Below are 9136 nucleotides of genomic sequence, written 5' to 3' on the forward strand. Positions count from 1 at the left end.
CTTTAAAGAGACATGGCCACCAGTCTAAGCATTTTAAAAACAAACGTGCTTAAATTATGTCCAGATTTGCTCTGCAGTTGCCTACAGCAAGTAGCACCCAGCCAGGAAGCACATAAAAACACATAAAGGGAAATGAGAGGTGTCCCCATCATCTGTTATTGGACTGTCATGGGAAAACAGGTAACGGACAGCCCACTGTCATGTGGCCCTCCTAACTCCCCCCCCCCCACCATGGAATAAAAGGTGCTGGAAGAAAAAGAGAGGAGTTAATGTACAATTATTAGAGGATTGTGGATTGGGAAAGGAGTATTGGGCATGCACTTAGAACACAAACACTGAGTAAGACTGAGCATGAGAAGCAAGGGGGAGTCAGCAAATTTTAGCATCGCATAGGGTGCTTTTGAAATTTGTGAGTCTGCCATTGATATTTTGCGCTAACAGTTCTTTCCGCAGGATCATTATCCTCCTTTTCTATCAAAGGCAGAAAGGGGAAGAGAAAACAGGCTACACACTGCCACTGAAGTGAGTTCTATAACCCTTGTAATGATTGCTGCTATTGACCCAGATCATATAATTTTTAATAACGTGATCTACCCTAATGTCTGATATTAAGCTATTTAAAGATTAATTCAGAGAGGACTTGCTTTATCTTAATTAAGAATAGGAAATAAGTTGAGCAGGGCACTTGGTAATTCATTTTGCAGTTGACTCTGGTAAGGCTTGCTTTCATAAATTTGGCATATCTGAGAATTTATTATCTGGGTAGGAAGCAATCTATAGAGTTCTGCTCTCTTGTGAGCAATAAAATATTAGGTTCCTTTCAGCATGCACAACATTTGGGATGTTCAGTGATATAGCCTACATGAAAGGAAAGAGGTTCCTCAGCAAATATAGACCGGATTCCCCTAACTTCATGCCTTTGGCTGTGGCTAATGTAGTAGGTGGGTGCCACGTTATGGAAAGTTCATATTAACACTGATGGATAGCTCAGCTGAAAGAGAATGTGACTCTTAATCTCAGGTTTGTGGGTTCAATTGCCACTGCAGGGAGTTGGACTAGATGATCCTCATGGTCCCTTTTCAACTCTACAATTCTATGTTTATGTCTATGAATGACTGGCAAGAGAGAGGTGAATTGGTCACAGAAAACCTAGGAGTTTGCTTTTCAGAAAGTAACCCAACATGGTTAGCAATAAGATTTTCTTTCAGACAGTAGCACACTTGTTAACTAGTTTTGAGAAGTTACTTGTTTCAACCTCCCAACATGTTACAAAAATTGGCACTTAAAAACTGGCACCTGCGGCACTTCTAAAGGAATAAAATCCATTTGGGAATCTGGCAGCAGTTGAACAATATTTTTTTTAATAAACCCCAGTGGGGTGAATGTTTCCGTGTAGACCTATGAAATCCATTATTGCCAAGAGCTGAAGGTATTAACTAGCTAGCACCTTTAACCCTGTCAAGTTTCAAAAACCTGTGATCCAACAGTTGTTGGAGACAATATGGGGCTTGTATCCACATGTGATATTCATGTCCAGTTATTAATGTTATTGGAAGGCAAATGTTGAGGCTGAACATCACAGAACAATTAACTCATATGGATCCTAGAGGAGCATTACTGAATGCTTTCCCAGAAGACTAAGCAGAAGTATCATACCAGGAACTAGTTTATCATCTCCCCACAGAGCAGAAATTGCTGCATACTGGAAAGACCAAAACACAGCACAGGGATTCAATCGTGGTGCAGGCTATAATGGGGCCATCTTGTTATGGAATAACTAACTCACCATCAAAAATAATTTCTAAAGCCTGTCGAATACAGGAGTGGGAAACCTGTGGCCTTCCGGAGGTTGTTGGCTCCAACTCTTATCAGCCCTAGGCAGCAGAGACAAGCTGTCCATGAGGAGAAGTGAAGCAGCCTACCTCAGGCAGCACCCCTATGGGCACCTTGCCCACCCCTGTCACCACCGCCAGAGTTGCTTCTGGCAAGATCTCATGGAGCTCTGGAAACTACCACATGACCCCGGTAAGCAAGGCTTTGGTGATAGGGTGGCAGTGGGTGTGGCACCTTTCTGTTTTGCCTCAGGCAGCAAAACAGGTTTCACCAATGCCTAAGTGTGCCTCTGGCTTGGTGTTGCTTGGAGGTCCAGGCCAGGGGGAAATAGTTAAGCAGGGCATGACAGATAATAGCAGTGAGCCCAATGGTGTCATGTGCTGATGCACTGCTGTTTTCTTGGCACAAGAGTAAGGAATAAGCAAGCCCTATGCAATCTTTCTTTTTTCAGATGGGAGCGAAGGTTAGAGAGCTGGTGTAGCTTTGAGGGTTGAAGGGAGAATGAAGATTGATGGGTCTGGGGAAGCCAGCCTTTCCAGGCTACTTTTGATTCCTGTAAATCATAAGAGATCATGTGCTTCCTTTGTAAACTTAAATATCAATATAATATCTGTGTTTTCCTTTGGCTGTTTGAACATGCTTATTAGCATTCTTTATCCTCCTGACTTTTCCTTTCTCTCTGACTCATGCACCTTTCAGAATTAAAGTATCTGAAAATTTGATATGAGCTTATGCAAGATAATTAGCTCCCATCGAGGTTAAGAGCAAGAAATTATTATAATTAAAAACAAAAAAAGCTTATAGTGTACTCTGAAGGGGACTAGGTGCTTATTTTCCTATTTAACACAAGGTGAATCAGGAATGCTTCTGTCAGTTTAGAGAGAAAGGCTACTTGGAAATTGTATGTTGCGTTTACTTTTCCTTGTGCGCTGAGAAAATTACAACACATTTCCTGGATTTGCAGTGACATTATCATACAACAACTATAGGAACGCCCATACAAAGGCATCCTTTGGAGTCCTGCACCTTGAGAAAAATATTACAAAAGCATCTCTCCCCTTGACCTCCCCACAAAAACCCAAGGCTGATGATCCTGGCCTGAAAACCCCTGCTCCATCATTTGGTGAGAGTCGTATCTGCCTCCCTGTTCTTGCAAATTTACCTATCAGGTGCTCTTGGGGTGACTCCTGCAATTTTTTCTTTCAGGATGCATTGCAGAGCACTTTGGTAGGTGATCTTATTTATGATTCCTCCAGTCAGAGTGCAGTCTGCAGGTTCCTCCTGGGATGTATCAGGGGAAAACACACTTTGTTGCATAAATTAAACATGCATTAAAAAAATTACATTAAATGCAAAGTCTGTTTCTGGCAACTTATTAGGATGCTGTTGTGGTTCCATATTCTGCTACAAATGATGAAACTTTTTTTGATTTTAAGGTTTAGTTCTCCCACCTCTGTTTTATATGCATTGCAGAAAAGTGCTTTTCAATGTATTTTGAAAAACATTTTAGCAAAGGAAAACAATTTAAGTGTGTTACAAATGTTCTGCAGTCCTAAGCACTATGGGGGTGTTTTTATTTCTTAACATAAATGTTTGGTCTTTAAAATCCACATTCAAAAAGTAAAGCTGTTTTGCAGTCTCCCATATTTATTTCATGCTGCTGTTTATGATCCTGTGAGAAGAAAGGAGGAAATAAACAACAAAAAATACAAACTTGGCTTTAAAGAAATCCTCTTAGTTTTTTTTATAAAAAAAAACTACCTCCAGTTCAGAACAGGGATGGGGGATTGGAAAATTAAGGGGAGAAGCCCTTCTGTGCAAAGGGGCTATTAGCCTATTGGTGTATGTGGGGTGATATGTTTCCACAAAATATCAGAAATTTATGAACAACAGATGAATAATTCAGGATTTCTAAAACGCATTATGTGACAATTTTATTTACCCCCCCCCCCATGCAATGATATCTGAAACGTAGTCCAGAAGAATTTGAAAAATCTGCTTACTAGAGTGTTAAGAACAGGGCTTTTTTTCAACTGGAACTCAACGGAAAGAGTGTATATTTGGTGCTCAAAGGACAGATGTCACTATCTCTATTTAAAGCCAGCCCTGCTTATTTTACTTAATGAACATTAATACCATTAGCTTCTCAGAATATTTTACTGACACTTAGTGTTCTGTCCCAACATAAGTACTGGGTATCCTTGGGAGGTTATGGGGGTTACAGCTCTCCAGAAAGCTCAGTCACGTACATCAACCTTCTGCCCCCCCCCTCACACCAATCAAACTCTTTCTGGTGTACTGATTAGCAACAGGCAGGTAGAATTATTTTCCATTTTAATTATCCTCAGTGCTTCAGAACAACACAATAGGGAGGCCATTGGGGTAAGTTAAAATGGTGCCTGAGCTAAGAAGTTTAGGGTAGTCTGGAGTACAGTGGTACCTCGTGTTAAGAACTTAATTCGTTCCGGAGGTCCGTTCTTAACCTGAAACTGTTCTTAACCTGAAGCACCACTTTAGCTAATGGGGCCTCCTCCTCCTCCTGTGCCGCCGGAGCCCGATTTCTGTTCTCATCCTGAAGCAAAGTTCTTAACCCGAGGTAATATTTCTGGGTTAGTGGAGTCTGTAACCTGAAGCGTATGTAACCCGAGGTACCACTGTACTGCTGTTCACTGCCAGTTAAGTCCACTGGGGCCCCCCAATGGCAGAGGGGTCCCACCAGAGGGAGCTTTCCTAGGGTCTCCTCAACCTAGATCCTGCCCTATTTACTTTGATGAAACATAAATGTTTGAGTAACAAAACCTTTCCCACAATTTCAAATTCATGCTTCCGCGCTCTAGGTTTCCTGATCCCACAAGTCGTAAGACCTTTCAAATGCCCATAGGGCTTACATTGCGGCGCCCAAATATTTGAGGCTGCAACTCAATGCGAATGAGATTCATTGTGATTGGCATGCCCTCTAATTGTGATGGAAGGGTCAATTTATTTTAAATTGTCTTGGCCTCAAATCCAACAAATAACTGCTGGATTTCTAAGCATCTGTCAATATAGATGGGGCATTGCCTAGGAATGTTTGTGATTAACAATAAATCAGAGTAGGGGTAGCTAACATGGTGCTACATTTTGCTTATAAACTAGTCCTAAACACAGTTTGATTTGTGCCATGGGCTGGCTTTCTTTCTGGCCATTACCCCCACACTTCCGCCATTATTTTCAGAACCACCTCTTCAAAAACAAAACAAAAGCAAGCTGAATTTAAATAGAGATTGAAGCCGAAGCTAGGTGTGGCGGGTTTATAACCCCAGAACATGGCTACTCTTACTCCTATTTCAATGTTCTCTCCTTGAGCTGATGTACTAGAGTTCCATTAAACTGATGGGAGTACGTTTGAACAGATGCAATGATGCAAATGTTTTTCCCCACCATCAATTTGCCTCCCAACTGCAGGAGGAGGCAGTGCATATGCACAAGAATCACGTAAAGATTAAGTGATGGTGCTTTTATCAGGGATAAAAGGGATTTGCAATGCAATAGCGTGGGTATTGATTGGACGCATCCCTAGAGCAGTGTTTCCCAACCACTGTTCCGCGGCACACTAGTGTGCCGCGAGATGTTGCCTGGTGTGCCACGGGAAAAATTAAAAAAGTTGAAAGATATTTTTTTTTTAAAGTCAAATTTTCGATTGGGGTGCCGTCACTAGATGACCCCTGGGGTTCCCTCCCTCCCGCTCTGCGCCTCCCTCCCCCTCCTCCTCCTCCGGGGAGGCCCTTCCTGGCTCTCGGCCAAGGCTTGGCGGCTGCCACTCACTCACTCGCTCGCCCACCCGTCCCTCCATCCCTGCACCCGGCCTCTCCCCCTCCGTCCCCGGTGCGGGGGCTGCTGGGATCCGTAGTCCCCTCGCCCTTGGGCTCCGCGCCCGCGCGGGGTGCGCAAACTACGTTTCCCAGCGTGGCCTGGCGGGCCGGGCGTTTTGTTTGAAGCGCTCTTCTCCCGGCCATGGAATGAGTGCAGCGGCGGCGGCCGGGCGGGCAGGGGCTCTTCCGCGCAGACCCCGCGCAGTCTGCCTGCGCCCCCGCGGAGATCGGGCGGCAGGATGGAGCCCGGGGATCCCCGCGGAGGCGGAGCGGCGGAGGCTGCCCCCCAGGTAGGGCTGCGTCGGGGGGGGGTTATTTTTGCAATGCTGCATCCGCGCCGGAGGGGACGCATCGGGCCGCGGGGAGACCCCTTGGCGGGCGTGCAAGGCAATGCATGCGTGCAGGCGTTGCATGGAGTGCAGTGCAATGCAATGGCAACACGGCACCCTGCATGCATGCATGCAACTTCCACCGGCGCTCCGGACTTGGCAGGTGAGGGGGGTCCCCAGTGGGCGGCAGAGAGAGCCGGTAGGGCGAAGGGGAGCCGGGGGGGGAGCAGCGCTGCTCCCCGAGCCGAGCCCGGGGGAAAACTTCAGCGTCGTTGCGCCGGGTGTTGGAAGCGGAGGCTGGCGGGGGCCCCTCACCTGCAAAACCTGGTCGCCTCTCATATATTTCGTGCATTGCATTCATCGCCCGCTTTCTCCTCCAAGGAGCTCCCAGGGGCGCGCGTGGTTCTCCCCGTGTTATCCTCGCAACAACAGCTCTGCGAGGTGGGTCAGGTGAGTGGCCCAAGGGAGCACCCAGGGATTGTCCTGGCCAGGTGGGGTGATTTGAACCCTGCTCTCTGCCCGGTCTTCGTCTTCATTTAGCCCCCACATGTGCATGACTGTGCATGACTGAGGTTTCCCCCCCTCGTCTTGGCTATGGTGTGAGTCTGTGCTGTTAATTAATGGGGTTCTGCCTTCGGAGAAGATGAGCCAGCCCTCAAGGAGGTGATTATGTAATTTGCTAGCAATTCATGTCCCTCCCGGCGTGACGCTGCGCGCTGACGTCACGGGGCTGTAATGGTGGTGTGCCTCGAGATTTTTTTCATGAAACAAGTGTGCCTTTGCCCAAAAAAGGTTGGGAAACACTGCCCTAGAGTGTGGCTGTTAAATGGCAGTTAAACAGCAACAATTTGGGGGTATTATTGTTAAGTCAGGCTCTGTTATTTGGATAAATGGTTTTATGTGGATAAATCTTTTATCCACACCAAAAGGTGCCGGGATTCAGGCTGCTGCTGCTTATATACACACTTCCTTTTCTGCATTTCTTTTAGCACCTGCCATTGTGCATACATCTCACTGGAGTCTGCTGGACTGGTGGCTGCTCTACAGAATTAGGCTGCAGTCCAAAGCCCAAGCAGGCAGTGGTTGAGTTGAATGGAGCAGCTCTGCCACCAATACTAGCAGAAGATGGCGGGCAGCCAATAGCTACGCCGGTCTCGAGCTAGTGTAGCAATTGTGTCCACACTGGGCTTGAGCCAGTGCCACCAGCATGCAGTTCCCTGTGTGACCTGCTCAAAGTGTTCTGGGTGTGGGATGGTGGCATCGTCTTGCAGATAGAGGGCAGTGACAGAACTGGGTGGAGAGACACTGGTGTCCAGTCCACCCCCTCTCTCATGGCCCAGCACAAAGGGGGAGGGGTTTGAAATTGCAGCCTCAACTCTTCTGGTTTGTGATTGGTCTTAAAATTATTTTGTGTTTTTAAATCGCTGCAATGTACCCTGGGACATTATGGTGAAGGGTGGGTAAGAAGTCAAATATCAATAAATCAATAAATGAATGAATCTAACTCAAACTGGGTCTCAGACTGAAACTTTCGCCTCTCACATACAGAAAATGTGGGCATAGAGTAGCTTGCTTGTGTTCTGATTGGCTCTTGCATGCTAATAACTCCTTCCCCATTGGTCACGAGGGCTGCTTGTTTATTGAGAAGCAAGACCAGCCTGCAGTGGGTGGGCTGAGGTGACATGCATCTTGGATCAATTCATAATACAGTGACTAAGAAAAATGATGACTTGGCAAAGGATCAAAGGGGTGTTATCTTTAATAATTAACAGTTAACAATTAAATCTTCAGTTTTTATTTTTTTTAAAGAAGAAGTCCTGCCTCAGCATTTCAGTGTGAATTTCTCCGAATACATTTTCTATCCCATTTTTCCTGATATGCAATTTTTGCAAAGCAATTTCCCACAATATGATATCATTCCCCTATTAAATTTTCCACAATATGTATAAACATTTGTATATTATTTTCATTAATATATGCATTTTTATTCACACTTTATCCTCATATATGCATTTTTGTATACATTTTTTGAATAGAGAACTGCATTACAAAATTCGGAGAAGTGCAAATTTTGAATGAGAGGCACATTTTGAATTGTGTGTTGTTTTGGACTGTTTGAGATCAGATTGGTTTGCCTTAATATGAGAATTGAATCAAATTCATTCACCATCCTCTTGCCTTCCAGAGGTTTTGGACTACAACTCCCTTCAGTCTCAGCCAGTAATCCAAAACCTCAGGAGGGCACCATCGCTGAAGGCTGTTCTATAGTGTCTGAGTTCTCACTGCCTCAGTGAAACTTCTTCACAAACTTGTTAGGTTATGAATGATATTTGCAAGATGACGATGGTAGACTGGCTGAAACCTAAACTCATTGTATATTTAAGTCTCCCTGAGTATCTGCTCTTTTTTCCTTTGCAAACTAGGGAGAAGAAATACTTCTCTTCTTCTCATCCTCATGGGGCAGACAAGCTCACAAGATGTCTATGTGAAATCTCTGCTTTTCTCCATAGATGGATTCAAAGCTCTATCTAAGATAAGGTAAATTCTTTTTATTAATTTTTAAAAATTTAATTATTTCATCTGTTTGGGATAACTTTGTTCTAGGCAACTTTTAAAATATAATGACTTGCTTTCCAGATCTGATTATGGAAAAATAAATCAGAGTGATGGTGGTTTCATATATATAGTACCAATCCTGTTAAATAAAACTGAAGCTTTTGAGTGCCATGCAGTGTTTTCATTAGTCAAAGGTTGTGAGTCAGTTAATTATACGACAAGAGGTGCAAACTCTTTCTTCCCTATGACTCATATAACAGAAGCATCCTGATTAATATTTCATTGGTGAAACAGTATTTTTCAGAAATATTTATGGCCTGAAAGACTTTTCTCATCAAGCTACAATTCTCTGTGATATGAGATTTTTAATCCTGAAATCCTGAGTGACTCCTTTGAAATTGTTGATGGAATGAATTAATATACAGGGCAAGCACAGATACCATGTACCATGCCAAATAATAAAAAGCAGTTCTCAGAATAGCATGAAAAAATTAACCTTGCAAATGAACAGATAATCTGAACACTGATTTTCTTCAATAGTATTTGATTAAGGAGCTTTTCAGATGA

General features: G+C 44.2%; 1 long non-coding RNA gene across 2 annotated transcripts in view; it reads left to right on the forward strand.

The window, feature by feature from the left end:
- The window catches only part of LOC309542190, a 28498-nt gene extending 19951 nt beyond the window's left edge, over positions 1 to 8547 (forward strand). The window contains exon 4 of one of the 2 annotated variants that reach the window (XR_014224137.1): positions 8437 to 8547. This is a non-coding gene — a long non-coding RNA (uncharacterized lncRNA). The remainder of the gene's footprint in view (positions 1 to 8436) is intronic. The other variant, XR_014224138.1, reaches the window with a different exon arrangement.
- The last annotated feature ends 589 nt before the right edge of the window (positions 8548 to 9136 follow it).

The sequence above is a fragment of the Podarcis vaucheri genome (genome assembly GCF_965113315.1).
Source record: "Podarcis vaucheri genome assembly, chromosome: 10".
Taxonomy (NCBI): domain Eukaryota; kingdom Metazoa; phylum Chordata; class Lepidosauria; order Squamata; family Lacertidae; genus Podarcis; species Podarcis vaucheri.